The 15,446-nt window shown below is 34.9% G+C and overlaps 1 protein-coding gene across 7 annotated transcripts in view; it reads left to right on the forward strand.

Moving 5' to 3' along the window:
• The window catches only part of TMEM117 (transmembrane protein 117), a 423,429-nt gene that overhangs the window by 26,578 nt on the left and 381,405 nt on the right, over nt 1-15,446 (forward strand). The gene's annotated exons all lie outside the window — the stretch shown is intronic.

Below are 15,446 nucleotides of genomic sequence, written 5' to 3' on the forward strand. Positions count from 1 at the left end.
TAAAAATTGACTATATATGCAAAAACAAAAACAAAAGTCCTCCAGGACACTGACCTGTAGTCCAGAGAACAAGAAGTTAATAGAAACAAATATGTAGATGACCCAGAAGTCAACTAGCAGACAAGGACTTTACAGCAGTGTTTATCACGGGCAAATAGGATAATACAAAGAAAACCCAAGAGTTTCATAGTCAAACAGCTGAAAACCAGAGATAGAGAATGTTGAGCAGCCAAATAATAAAAGTCACATTTCATATAGTGGAAAAATGATATGAATGATGACTAACTTCTCATCACAAACTGTGGAGGCTGGAAAATATCTTTAAAAGTACTGAAAGAAATAAAAATTTCAATCCAGAATTCTACATCAAGCCAATACATATTTCCAAAATGAAGGTAAATAAAAATATTTTTCAGAAATTAAACATGACATTTATCTCCAGCAGACCTGCAGTCCAAGAAATGCTAAAGAAGGTTCTTTTAAACTGGAGAGCAATGAAAGCAGATAGAAACTTAAATCTACAGGAAAGAGTGAAGAGCACTAGAAATCATAAATATGGAGATAAATTAAAAGACTATTTTTTTCTTTTCTTAATTTTTTTTAAAGATTTTATTTTTTCCTTTTTCTCCCCAAAGCCCCCCGGTACGTAGTTGTGTATTCTTCGTTGTGGGTTCTTCTAGTTGTGGCATGTGGGACGCTGCCCCAGCGTGGTTTGATGAGCAGTGCCATGTCCGCGCCCAGGATTCGAACTAACGAAACACTGGGCCGCCTGCAGGGGAGCGCGCGAACTTAACCACTTGGCCACGGGGCCAGCCCCTCTTTTCTTAATTTTTTTAAAAGACAACTGGATGTTTAAAGAAAAAATTATAATATTGTACTGTGGGGCTTTATAGTTTATGATGATATAAAATATATGACAATAATAACAAAAAGGATGGTGGTAAATGAAATTATGCATGCTGTGGCAAGATTTTTATATTTTACATGAAGTTGTACAATGTCAATCCTAAACTATGATAAGCTAAGGAGTCATGTTGCAATCTTTAGAACAATCACTGAAAAATAATACAAAGAAGATAGATGAGAAATCTAAATAAGAAGTAAATTAGAATACTAAAAATATTCTATTATGTGCAAAGAAGGCAGGAAATGAGTAGCAGAGTAAGAGTATATAGATGTGATGAGGATAAAACAAAGAGCTGAGTGGTAGACCTAAATCTAACTGTATTTATAATTAGATTTTATGTGAAAAACCTAAACATTCCAATGAAAAGGCAGAGATTGTCAGACTGAATTAAAAAAGCTTGATGCAAGCATATACTGTTTTTAAGAGATAAATTTTAAAGACATAGAGCAATTAAAATTAACAGGATGGAATATGAATATATCATATAAACAGTTAATATAAGAAAACTGGTATATGTGGCTGGCCTAGTGGCATAGTGGTTAAGTTTGCATGCTCTGCTTTGGTGGCCCGGGGTTCACAGGTTTGGATCCTGGGCACAGACCTGTACACTGCTGATCAAGCCATGCTGTGGCAGCATCCCACATACAAAATAGAGGAAGATTGGCATAGATGTTAGCTCAGTGACAATCTTTCTCAAGTAAAAAGAGAAAGATGGGCAACAGATGTTAGCTCAGGGCCAATCTTCCTCACAAAAAGAAAAAAGAAAACTGATGTGAATATGTTAATATTAGACAAAGTAGCCAAAGTGAACATTTCAAAATAATGGGTCAATTGATTCAGAAGATATAACAATCATAAATATATATGTACCTAGTTACAGAGATTCCAAACATCCGAAGCTAAAACTGACGGAATTCGAGGAAAAACAAATCCATAACCATAGTTGTATAATTTACTGTTCTTCTCTTAGTAAATGATGATGTTAAATTAGACAGAAAAATTAATAAGAACATAGATGATTTAAAAGCTGTCAGCCACCTTGATCTTGACTTGATGACCAACAAATGTCAGAATGTACATTCATTTCAAGTGGAATGGAACATTCATCAAGATAGACTAAGGTTTATTCTTCTCTAAGCAAAAAGGGAAAATCAAAGATTCATAAATTAATTTAATTTATTTAATACTTGGAACATAAAAAGTCTAAATAAATCTCAAAATATAAAATCAGACAGAGTATGTTCTCTCACCACAAAGAAATTAAATTAAAAATCCCAAACAAATACACATAACACACGCATACACACACACACACAGAGGAAATCTCCCAATATTTGGAAATTTAAAAACACACTTCTAAATACTTATGTTCAAAGAAGAATTAGCAAGAGAAATTAGAAAATATTTCTAACTGAATGATGATAAAGATATGTCAAAATTTATGAGACGTAGCAAAAGCAGTGCTCAGAGATAAATTGATATTTTAAATGCTTATGTTAGAAAAGAAGAATGATTTTAAATCATGTCTCTAAGTTTCCATATTCAGCAGTTAGGAAAAGAAAATCAAATTGAACCAAAAGTAAGTAGAAAGGAGTAAATAATAAAGATAAGAGCAGAAAGAAAACAAAAAAAGAAAAGCAATAGAGAAAATAAGCAAAATCAAAGCTTGACTATTTTGAAAAGATTAGTAAGACTAGAAATTACTCCTAAGATTGACTAAGAAGCAAAGAGAGAAAACAAAAATTGCCAATATCAAGAATTAAAGAGTGATTGTCACTACAGATCCTAAACAGATGAAAAATGTAGGGAATGCTAATTTATTTATGCCAATAGAGTCCCCAAAACCACGAAAAAAATAGAAAAATTTCTTGATAGACATAGTGTAACAAAACTGAAACAACAAGAAATAATCTAAATAGCTATATATCTATATAATAATTTGAATTCATTATCAAAATCTCTCCACAAAGAAATTTCCTGGCTTAAATGATTCCATTTCTTGTGGTCTTGAGGACTTGAGGTAGGTGTTACCCTCTAAGTAAGAGAGAGAATCAAGGATTTATTTGTTTATTTAGTACTTGTCCCTATTATGTGCCTGGCACTATGCTAAGCACTTTACAAATAACTTATTTGTCAGACATGTGTGTGGTGTTAGGGACATGGAGAGATGAAGGAAAATTTCAGGAATGATTATTTCCTACAATATTTGCAATATACTCAACAGAACTGAACATTTCTGTCTGTTTTCTGCCCACTTTGACAGAAATTTGTGGGCAAATTGGAACATGCTTTCTCATGGTGTGATTGACCAATCAGTGCCTTACTCCCATTTTCTCTTTGAGTGCAGAATAGAACACAATTGTTAAAACCTGGAATATGAGGCCCAGTTGGACTGCTTTGTGTCCCCCAGTCTTGCCTCATCATTTTCTGCTTTTCAAACTCATGCTGTCTGTTCCCTTGCATCTCTACATGTCAAATATTACCTGTTCTTCAAAATTTATTCCAAATGCTCCCCCCTGATTTGGCTTTTTATAAACTCTTATCATCTTGCATATTTTAGGGGTTTCATAAACATTTCTTGAATGGATTCCATGGATAGATGAGTGAATGAATGAATGAAGGCAGGTGTCTATCATATTAGCTGATGCAAAGAGTAACCTCTTCTTTGCAGCTTCATCCTCGCTGCTATCATGGTTTTGTAACTGGAAATTGGCCGTCTGCACAACAATGACTAATGTTTAATATAACTGTGTAAGCTATTACAGAGCAATTTTGCAACACTTGAGAGTCGATTGACTTGTTATTGATTTGATTTGGTAATTGATGTATGCCAACAAGAAGTTAACATTTCATCAAAGATTAATTGGAGATGTTTTTTCTAAGCATTCATGAGGGATCTTTTTTTCCCCTGTGTTCAGAGCACAGTACTAGGCTTTACTGGATATTTAACAATTCATCCAGATGTTGTTCTGACAGGAAAAAAAACCCCTATCAGTTGAGGAACTTTCTGGTTCCTATCTTATTCCTTCATTCCTTAGTCAACATATTTGTTAATTATTAAATCTATAATTGTGCTTAATCTTAAATGATAATCTCGCAAAGATTATTGATGTGAGTGTGGCAATCCCTGCTTTTTCATGGGGTGAGTTGTGACTAAGGCATTTCAAAGCTCCCCATTTTCAGAACCACCTGCTACTTATCTCAACTGCGGGCTCATCATTTTCCATTTTTGGCTTATATCCTGTAATAATCAAGGATTGGCTTGGAAACAGTATTAGCACAGACCGTCATTATGAGCACAAATACTATTCTAAAAATAAATGAAAAAATTCTCTGTGCCTCTAACCATAGAAATCCTATGACTAAGGCATTGTATCTCTTTGGCCAATGTGGAACTCAGTGACACAGCAGGTATTAAGAAGTAGGAAAATTCTTTTTTGCAAGATATTTTCTTTTAGGTATCTAATTTGCTAACTTTTAGTTGAGAATTCCATATACTTCCTATTACCAAGTTTTTGTTTGTGTTTTAATGTTACCAGAGAATTAGCTTACTCAAGAATGGAAAATCATAGATCACTGTATGATGTACCGTATTGAAAGAGGTTGAGCATCATTTGTTGATAATCCCCCAGCTGCAAAGATAACTTTTAATTTTTCCATCTTTCAGTTATGACATTTAAGATAATAATGTGCTTAACCACTCTACTGTCAAATAGTATGTCTTGCGCCATGGTGCAAAGAAATTGTGTCATGAAATTTAGCTAGTCTTTGAATTCTTAGTATCTTTAGTGGCATTATGCAATTTCTATAATATCCACAGATTGTAGCTACTTTTCTTCTCTTGATTCTTTTTTGGCAAAGAGAGAAAGAAATGAGATACAAGTAAGGTATTTTACTGCGCTGGAAAATATCTTGAAATAGAAGATTATAGAGTCAGAGTCTAAAATGTAGGGGCAGTAGTCATGGAGAACGGAAGAAGACTAGCAGAGAATTGTATCAAAGATGCCGTGGGAAACAAAATCTTATGAAGTGGGTGCTCAATAGAGATGAATGCTTTAAGAAAGACAGAAAGATACTGCAAACAGAGAAAGAGTCATTAAATGTGGTGATAGTTAAAACAGAGACAACAGTTTATAATCAAAACTTCCATTTTATCCTTTTTATGAAATGATAATACTTTATAGATTTGAATTCTCAAAATGATATCCCATAGTTTAAAAATGAAAGAAAATCATATTGTTCTTTTTAATAAGCTTAGTACAGTTTAAGCAGGCACGTTTAACAAGTGTAGTATGGCACAGGGGTTATTTAAAAAGTTATTCATTTGAGAATCTTTTATTTTTTATCTTTTTCTTTTTTGAAGATTGGCCCTGAGCTAACATGTGTTGCCAATCTTCCTCTTTTTTTTTCCCTTCCCAAAGCCCTAGCACATAGTTGTATATCCTAGTTGTAAGCCATTGTAGCTCTTCTATGTGGGATGCCACCACATGGCCTGACGAGCGGTGTGTAGGTCTGCGCCCAGCATCCGAACTGGCGAACCCTGGGCCACTGAAGTGGAGTGCGCGAACTTAACCACTTGGCCACAGGGCTGACCCCCGAGAATTTTAATCAAAACTTTTTAGTATATGAGAATCTAGTTAGATTTTACAAATATATCTGAAATGTGTTAACTCTAATGTATGATATGAAGGAATCAAGCTTATCCAACACATTCAGCTGTACACAGCTCTAATGTTCAACAATTGTTTTTGATACTGAAATATATAAAAATACTGAATCTGCTATTGTTTTTGCTTGCAATGGATGTTAACCAAAATCTGAGGCTTATGCTGATGCAGGAAAACACTTTTGTTAATTTTATGTCATTAAAAAAGAAAAAAAAACTTGCTCAGTTTCCTTTTCATCTTTTAAAGATTGTTTCCTTCTCTGCTGTTTCTACCTCTTTTTACTGTATCCTTTTTTTCCAGTTAGCTTTTGTTCTTTTTTTTCATTGTCATTTCCTCTGTTTCATTCTGAGAGCTTATTTCTTACCTTTTACCAACATCAGTACTTAAATTTTTGCTATTTTATTTTTGTTTCTCCCATTCTTTTTATTCTGCCTTAAAGTTATCTGCATATACTTGCTTTGTCTTTCATTTTTTTTATTCTTTCAACCATATTTTGCTCATTTGTCTTTATAGCCACTGAGTTATACTTGTTGTTGTTACAGCTTTTCATCTGAGCTGAAAAACCCATATATCTCTTCACTCATTATCTTCTGGTCTTCTGTTTTGACTTCTTTCTTTTCATTTCTATATTTGTTCTTGTTTTCCTATCTTAGGTTTTCCCACTTTGGTAATTGTTGGTATTTTTCTCTTTGGACTAGTAAAAGTGAACTTTCTTACTTCATAACATTATAGGAGTGAATGAAAGCAGTGAAGACAAGAGAACATTCTCCTTTTCCATCACAATAAATAAATAGGAAGGAATTATGGAAGTTTAGTTTGTGTCTTCTTTTCAGGAGTGAGAGGTCAAAAAGACTTAAAAAGCATATTAAATCCTGGAAGACAGTCTCATCTAGTCTGTCTGTTTCCCCCAATCTTTACTCCCCATTTTTGTTTTTAATCTACACAGGTTCTTGGATACTTGATCCTGCATTCTTAGTGTTCTTTTTCATTTGACTTGTTCTTCAGTTTAAGTCCTTCATTAGTACTTTGCATACAATAAACATTCTGGACATATCAAGTGAGTTAATTTGAGCTACTCTCTAATGTACTGGCTTCTTCACCATCTAAATACACACTCAAATGCCTCATTTCTGGGAGGGTAGTGGGGACATCAAATTGGACCCTGTGGGATGGAGTGAAGCCAGGGTGACTGAAATCCCTCTAGGGATCCAGGTGGGAATTACATTTTCTCACTAGTAAATAACATTTGATATTTGATAAGTTTTCTCTCCTAGTTTCTCAAGTAATAGGAGAGCCCCAAGGGAACTCAACTGGTAAACTCAAACTGTATTAATTCTCCTCTGTAAAGAACAAGTTAGCTTCAATCATTTAATAAATACAATTTGCCCCAAAGTATTTTATAAATAATGTGCTTTAAAAAAGTGAAATACAGATAGTTTCTTTGCAGCCTCAAGATTTGCTACAAAAGTATATTCACTTCAGCATTTTGTTTCTTATTTAGCACTATTTTATAGACATGTTTTCTGGTCAAGAAATAGATATTTTCAAAATTTTTAATGCATAGTATAGACTCATATTAGTGTACGTCTAGTGTTTCATTGGGTTTGTCTAATTTATTTAATAGTTTTCTTGAATTTTTGGATGTTTCCTATTTTCTTTTATGAACAGAGGTTCAAATAATATATATGTACATACGTTTAAAAATATTTTTGCTCGTTTGCTCAGTTATTTGTTTAGGAAAAATTTCTAAAGTTGGAAGTTTTGAGTCAAAGAATATGCAAACTTTTGACTTGCTGTTTATTGCCATTTGTCCTATGAACTTTGATTTTCAACTTGAAGAAGTACCAATTTATTAAAAAGCAGCCATAATCATTGACCCACTAATTGGGAGAATCTATCCTATAGAAATAAAAGTGGTTTTCAGTATATGTATGTAAATATTTATGGGGTTTGTAGCAGCAAATAGCTTAAATCAATGTGAATGACCACAAATAAGAAAAAGATTGAATAAAATGTGGACCTTCCATGCTGTATAATATTATGTAGCCATTAAAATTGCCCTATCTGTTGATCATAGTGATGTCCATGATGCTGAGTGAGACGTACAAGTTGCAGAGCAATGTGCATTGTAAAATTTTGTTTTTGTAAAATCGAAAAGCAACACGCACACACATATATACATATAGTCAGATTTTATATATGTATATGTTTTATTTATTTGTTTGAACATAGAGAAAGTTGTGAAAGGATACACTCAGGGTTTTAAAACTGTGTCTTAGGCAGTCTGTATGAGTACATCTTTGTGTTGTTTCACATGATACAATGGGAAGTTTTACTTTTGTAATAGAAGTTAGTAATGAAAATAAAGGAAAACATCACAGCCCTAAAAAACCACTCTAACTTTGCTGGAAACTGTTCTAAACTAGAGAGCTTCCTTCAGTCCCCAGAGAAATTTCAGAGCTTTGAAGAGCTGCCCTGAAGTCAGGATGACTTTTATAGTTAACTTAATTGGTATATTATTTTACACAAGATAACAGCTAAACTATTGGGATTTCTCCAGTTATTGATGTCCTCAGACGTAATCATGCTCAGAAAGGCTGCTGAAAATATGGTCAGCTTACATCCTGGCCTGGTTCATGTCAAACAACCAATTCTTAGAAGAAGAAATAGTGTACGAAATAGCAAAAGCGTATCAATTTAGGAAATTGTTTTTAGAAGTAATCTATAATTTTGGATAGATAAGAGGAAGGAACAAATTTTATAGCAGCTGAAAATATAGAATCAAATAGAGTAGAAACAATAGGCTGTAGCTGAATCTGTGCTTTTGGTAACTCACAAGATTTAAGAGGATTTTAGTTGAAATCTTGTCTTTCTAAGGGGGAGCAGTAAGTATCAAAAGGAAAATAAGTTTCTGTATGGCTTAGAAATTTTAAAGCCTGGTAGCACTATACAAAAGTCATAAAAACTTTTAGTAATTCAGAGAACAAAAGTAAAATAAGTACTTTCTTTATGAGTAAAATTTTTTATTGCTCATAGGTAATATCTTGATAATTGAAAGCCCTTGAACAAAGACTCAAATATAGTAGGTTGTCAGTTGATAAGTGTGTACCAATGATATTTTGTAGATATCTTTTGAAAGGAGTTCCCGGGAAGCTGTGCTTAAACTTGATTAGCCAATAAACTAAAATATATTTTAGTTTAAATATATATAAAATATATTTGAGTTAAATTATAAATGCTAATCATACATGCTGACTTGTGAACAAGTTTGTCAAACATTGCTGGATCAGGGGTCTGAACACTCTATAATGTTAATATTATTCTAATATGGGTCTGTTTTAGATGCACATATAGTTTTATCCAAAGCATATGTTAAAATTATTCTATCCCTGTAAGAGTCTCAGAATTTAAACTCTACTATAATTTCAACATAGGTCGTCAATAAGTGGTAACAGGTTAATGAATAAGTCATATTTTATTTTATATTTTCTCAAACTTTATAAGCAAAAAAATTTAAAGCATTTAATGAAATTGGATGCTGAATAGAAATGAAAAGATTCCATGGTGGTTAGTGGTGACCACTATATATATCAGTATATAATTCCATATGTAATCCCGTTGCTCCCCATTGGTGAGGTCAGTGGGAGTACCGTAGCACTCTGAAGCAAACTTTCACAGGCTGTCCTGGTGCAGGTCCCAAAGCAGGAAATAAATATAGTTTTGCTGTTGGGTGAGGCAAGTGTATCTGTGTGTGTAGCTAACATGCAGAGAGGTACGTTCCTGCGTACTCCTGCTGCTGGGTCTGATGTGGGCTGTGGCTTCTCCATAGAGAGTTTGTGTACCCACTCACTGTATTTTAAGGAGAGCTCTGACTCCTCTCTGCAGATTTCATTAGTGTACATTTTATCAGGATGCACAGTTTAAAACATTCATTTATTCAAGTTTATCTAACTCAGCTAACTGTTAATTTGTTTCTGCTGCATTTGGGGTAATCTATCCCCAGGCCTTTCTGTGTTGTCTTGAATAATTGAGAGCCTGCTGGTCCACAGAGCCACATTGCTGCAGAAGCTGCTCCTAAGCCTCCGAGAAGCTCCCTTCGTTTGAGCAAGATTGAAAGTGGTTCCAGCCGGCTAGGAAAAAAAAATACATGAAGGCCGTAATAGGAAGGAAATCTTTAGGAATGAAATCTGTTTTCACCATGATTCATGTGGAAGGAATATAAATTAAAGCTTCCTTCGATTTGTTGGAGTGTCTCTAATATTTTTCAAGTAGCATTTGTTTTACCTTCCTTATTTCAGCAAATTTTCGAAGGAGACTTTCTGAGTCTTAGTTTTCTCCTTCGTAAAATGAAGTAATAATACCTGCCTTCAATTCTACGATTTTGTGAGGATGAAATAGAGGGATGTAAAAGCTCCTATAAATGGCAAATGTGTCCACCACTCTAAGGCATTAGTTCTTTCTCACTGTGGTTTTTTGCCTTTTTATAACTTTTGATAACTTCCTGAACCTTATGTTATTACTCGAATACAACATACAATCAACCATGTTGCATGGTTAGGGGACTTTTTTTTTTTTTTAACTTTTTTTTGAGATTATGGTAGTTTACAACCTTGTGACATTTCAGTTGTACATTATTGTTTGTCAGTCATGTTGTAGGTGCATCCCTTCACCCTTTGTGCCCACCCATCTCCCTTTTCCCCTGGTAACCACTAATCTGTTCTCTTTGTCTACATGTTTAACTTCCACATATGAGTGGAGGCATACAGAGATTGTCTTTCTCTATCTGGCTTATTTCACTTAACATAATAGGCTACGGGACATTTTTTGAATTTAATTTCTAATTTGAATTTTTGTCTCTTTTATTTTTCCCGTGCAGAAAGAAAATCAGCCTCTCAGTTACTCATATCCAATTTCAGAATTTTCTCGCAGAGTCAAGTAGTTGAGGCTTTGCAGAAACTTGGGGAACATGAAGAATTGCAGATAATGACCAGCTCCTTCTGGGCGTGCATTTCCTCAAGAAAAAGTTACATTGCTCAGTTTCAGTTAGTTGTGCCTTGAAACTGAGTGCAAGTGTCCCTGAAGACTCACCCGCCCACCCAGAGACAGGGCTTCCCTTGAGCCATTTTTCCACTGAGCCAGGATGGTGTGACCTCTTGCTGCTGCACTTTCTCAAAGTGATTGTATTTCACTGCTCTCATAAACACATCTTGTACAAGAAACAAGGTTGTCTTTTCAACTTGTGCTCCTGCTTGACAAGAAAAATAAAACCCAGTCTGCTTTCAGGACATTATGGCCTACTGAGAAGTCAACCCTTTTCATTTTTGCTAAGAATGCTTTTGTATCCATTTCCCATTCTTCGTGTAGACGGACAATATATTATGAAAGAAGAGAATCAGGTAGACGGACAATATATTATGAAAGAAGAGAATCAGGATTGATAAATAGCCTGTTTATGCTTTTGCTCTCTGGGCTTCAGAAAGTTCTAACTAGCAGGGCTGGTTAAATAGGCAATTCTAAAATCCATAATTAGGAGATGCTTGTTAAATCCAGTTTTTAATGCTTTTTTTTTTTTTATTATGCATGTGAGAGCTTGCAGCTTTTGATCTGTTATACCTTTACATATATTTTATGCTTGGCTATGTCAGTAACACAGGTATTATTAAGTAAGGCCAGGATTTATTTTATTTTATATCTATAGGTTATTCTTTAGTCGAAAGATTATAGAGATGGAGGGATTTTAGACCAATTATTTTCATATGATTTATAGCAAGAAAGTATTTGTGAATTCCTTTGTGTCAGTAGTGAGCATAAGAAAGAATCTATTTGCATTTTTGCTTGTCTATATTATGTGACCTAAGCTGTATAGGCTGAATGTTTAGCTTTTTAATCAGAAACTAAGTTTGGTGCCGAGTGACATAGGTTAGATTGTTTAGACACGCACTGTCCAATACAGTAGCTGTTAGCCTCATGTGGTTCTCGAGCTTCTGAAACGAGGCTAGTACAAATGGAGATGTGTTGGACATGTGAAATGCATACTGGAGTGAGTACAAAAGAAGATGTGAAATATTTTGCTAGTAATTTTTGTGTTGAATTACATGTTGAAATGACATTTTGGATATTATGGTTGAGTGAAATATATTATTAAAGTCAATTTCACTGTTTAATTTTTAAAAAATTTCTTATGTAGTTACTAGAACATTTAAAATTGCACATGGGCCCCTCATTATGTTTCTGCTGCACACACTGCTCTTAGCAGTCTTGGTATAGATATATTATGTTTAGATCCTTCTCCTTATCAAGTTTCCTCATTTTCCCCCTGATTTTGGGGTAAATTTAAGGAGATCTGCACTTTCTGGAAGCATTCGTTTTCATTGTCTCACTTGAAAAATGTCATTAGAATTACTCCACAAGTTTGCTCATCTTTCAGAGGTTTTATTTATACAAAGTTGATTGTAACTTGACTTTGGGTCTGTGAGCGTAAACATTGTGTAGTTTAGCCGTGTGTATGAAGGAGGCTGTTCTTCCTAGGGAGAGGGCACCGTCTTGTGGAATGTCCTGAATACAGCAGCTTCTTTCAGTGATCAGCTATAGATTTTAAGGTCTTTGGAATAGACAAATAATTTATTTCAGACATTTGGAGAAAGAAACTAAGATAATGATAAAGATGTTCACTTCTCTGCAGCATCTTTCCTATCTGGAGCTCATGTCAGTTCTGGGACTTACTTTTCTTAGTTATGCGATGCTGAGGTTGAGACAATGTAACAGGAACATTCTGATTTAGAGTGCTTTTTAAAAATACAAAGCTCTTGTTCAAGTGTTTGGATTATTTTTTTTCTTCCCCAAATTTCCAACTGAGGTTTTTGTGTTTAATTATAAAAAGAAGCAGCGTTCTATGTTTTTGTCCCTTTTCTATGTAAAACTTGAGGGTGTTTAAATTATTTAATCCATACAAGTAAGTTTCGTTAAATAAACGAAGATGAAAAGATATATAAACAAGTCATATTACATTTTTTCAAGAACTAATTTTAGGTATTTTGGAGACATGCATTTTAAAAAGGGAAACTGTTGAAACAGTCTGGTTCGTGTGTTTTTTGGTTTTATACTTCTTGATGTACTATTTGTACGCATAATGATTAATTATTCAACGTATATCTCTTCATCTTCACATTTCATATTCAAACCCTGCCAAAAATAACCACCAAATCACTGAAATCTTAATACTGAGAACAGAATAGATTTTGCATGATTTGGAATTTTATTAACCGAGTCCAGCAAAACAAGATATGAGGCAGCATCTAGCCAATCCACTAAAAATTCTCCAAAGCATTTATTGTCTTTTCAGGCTGATGGAAGAGAGGCTGTAGTTATAATATTAGCTATGGGGGTATGGGTCAGCTGGATTCCATTTTATGTGGAGACTCTGCCAGCCCATTTCTAAAATTGTGCTTGCTTTATATATACTACTTTCTTCGGAACCCAAAAATAATATGAAAACCATTGTGATTATGAAAACGTAACACAGATACCAGGACAAGACCAACAAAACTAAGGAGCTAGGCAACCAAATCCATCCTAAGGAAGGAAGCATAAGATTTGCGTACTCCATTTGCAAAAGGAGCCAAAATTTACCCATATTGACAGCAAAGAGCTGAAATAATTGTATGATTCTTGTGAAAATATTATTAATGTCTATTGCTTATTCATTAAAAAGCTTTCATGAGTTTCTATGTGGTAATAGACTTTTAGATCTCTATTTAATATTACATAATATTACTTTTAATTATTTGCTAGATAAATAAATTCTTGATGGAATAAAAAATTCATTTAAACTTGATTTCCAAAAAGTCAATTTTAAAATTTACAACGTTAGTTTTAGTGACAACTATTGTTCTGTTCTCTCTCACATTTCCAGAAATCTATGCTTGTTTCATAGCCACCAGTGAAGGCTTCTGTTGATGAGAGATCTGGACCCACTGTCGTTTCAGGAAGATAATATTTTTTTTGTAGGAAAGTATCCATTTAAGTGGAATCTTCCAAGCAACTGTCTCAACCCTCTCCCAGGTTCTTGCTCCACTCCTATTGTTTTCGTTTTTCTATCCCATTCCATTTGTGAAAGCCGGGCCATGAGCCAAAAAACAGCTCATGGATTAGTAGCAATCACAGTCACTTGAGAGCAGGGTGGCCACCTGGCCTCTTTTGGTGTGAACAATGCAGCTTTGTGTGTATTGGTCCTAGTCGAGGAGGGCTGTATAAGGACACTGAGATGAAGGTGTCCTATGCCCGCGTAGGCTTGTTGTCAACACATGAGTGCTTCAAAGAGAACAGGATGCAGCTTCCCTTCTTACTGTTGTCTTGCTCTTGATAGGGGTTTAAGGGCCTCACCTGTTTTCAGTGAGGGGTTGAATGGTTGCACCTGCTGGCATTCTCGCCCAGTGCAGGAATCAAGACTATTGCTTGGGACAAAGCTAGAATATAGTACTCAAAAGGAGATTTCCTGGGAGAAAATGTTATTTGGTATCCTGTAAATAGCTGTTCCCTAGGGAAAGTAATGATTAATGCAGGCTAAGCATAAAGAATGTACTTTTCTTCCAGCTATTTCCTGCAATGTGCACAAAACTGATTAAAACAAATTATTGCAGGTGGTTGAAATAGCATCATGAAAAATTAAACAGTTGGAAGGCAACCTTTAGTGACAAATATAGGGGCTTTTACAAGAAACTGAACAGAATATGCTCTTCAGAAAGGTACAGCTGGAGTCTGCTTAGGGTTTGGTCTGCTTTGTGACCGGGCCTTTCAGCCGGTGCAAACTGTTCTCAGAATAGGGGTCCCTGCTGTAGGAGGGACAAACACTGAGTCTGCAGCTCTAATATGCTGCTTCTCACTGCCAGGCCTGCAGGGCAGGAAGGGGAAGCAGAAGTTATACTGATTTGGGATCAGATTGAGGGCTCGGGTAGCCTCAACATCCAGAACAGACCAATCTACTCAAGGACGACAGGAATGAGAAGACAGAGTCCATGGGCTGGGTGTGAAAGCAAAGGGAATGTGGACTTGAAGAATAGAGTGTACTACTGGAGGTGAGACCGCTTGCTTCTTTTGCAGTGGAGGTCAAATCAGGAGTATCCTTCTTTCTGCTATGCTTTGCAGGCTGTGGTCTCTAGGATGGTTCTGTGTGTCTGTATAGCTAGTATGCCAGAGGTAGCCTCTATGTGGGGCCAGTCTGTAGATGAGGAGTAAAGCAAAAGAGATCCTGTAGTATAATAGAAAAACCTGTATGCAGGAAAATGAAGTTCAAATTTTGGTCCTGCCACTGAATGGATTTGTAACGTTGAACAATTTACTTACTTTCCATGAGCATCACCAGTTTCATATTTGCAAAAGAGGCCTAATACCTACCTCATTGTGTTGTTTTGAGGATTAAATAAAATGTAAAATATAAAACACTCCATGTTGTACTTGATGTATTGTAAATGCTCAGTAAGTACTAAGTTTCTATTGTGTGTTGGATTCTATATAGTATGAATAATACCTTATTGATCAGGTAATTATCCATTAACCATACAACTGTTTCATAATTGCACGCCATTCATTATTAGAAGTTTGCATCATCAATGCAAGGGCATGATTATTACGGGAAAGCAACTCTAAATACATGCCCCATTGATAGTGAGTGGAGAGAGGGAAAGTCATACTTGTTGAGCCCTTACTGTGTGTTTTTGTTAACATCACCCTAGTTTATCACTGCAACGACTTTATGAAGGAGGTAGTATTATCTTTTCTTTAATAATGAAGAAACTGAGATCAAAGAGTTTTAGTTGCCTAAACTCATGTAGAATATTAATGGTGGAACTGGAATAGTTTTGTTGAAAGCAGGA

Source organism: Equus asinus, chromosome 22 (genome assembly GCF_041296235.1).
Source record: "Equus asinus isolate D_3611 breed Donkey chromosome 22, EquAss-T2T_v2, whole genome shotgun sequence".
NCBI lineage: Eukaryota > Metazoa > Chordata > Mammalia > Perissodactyla > Equidae > Equus > Equus asinus.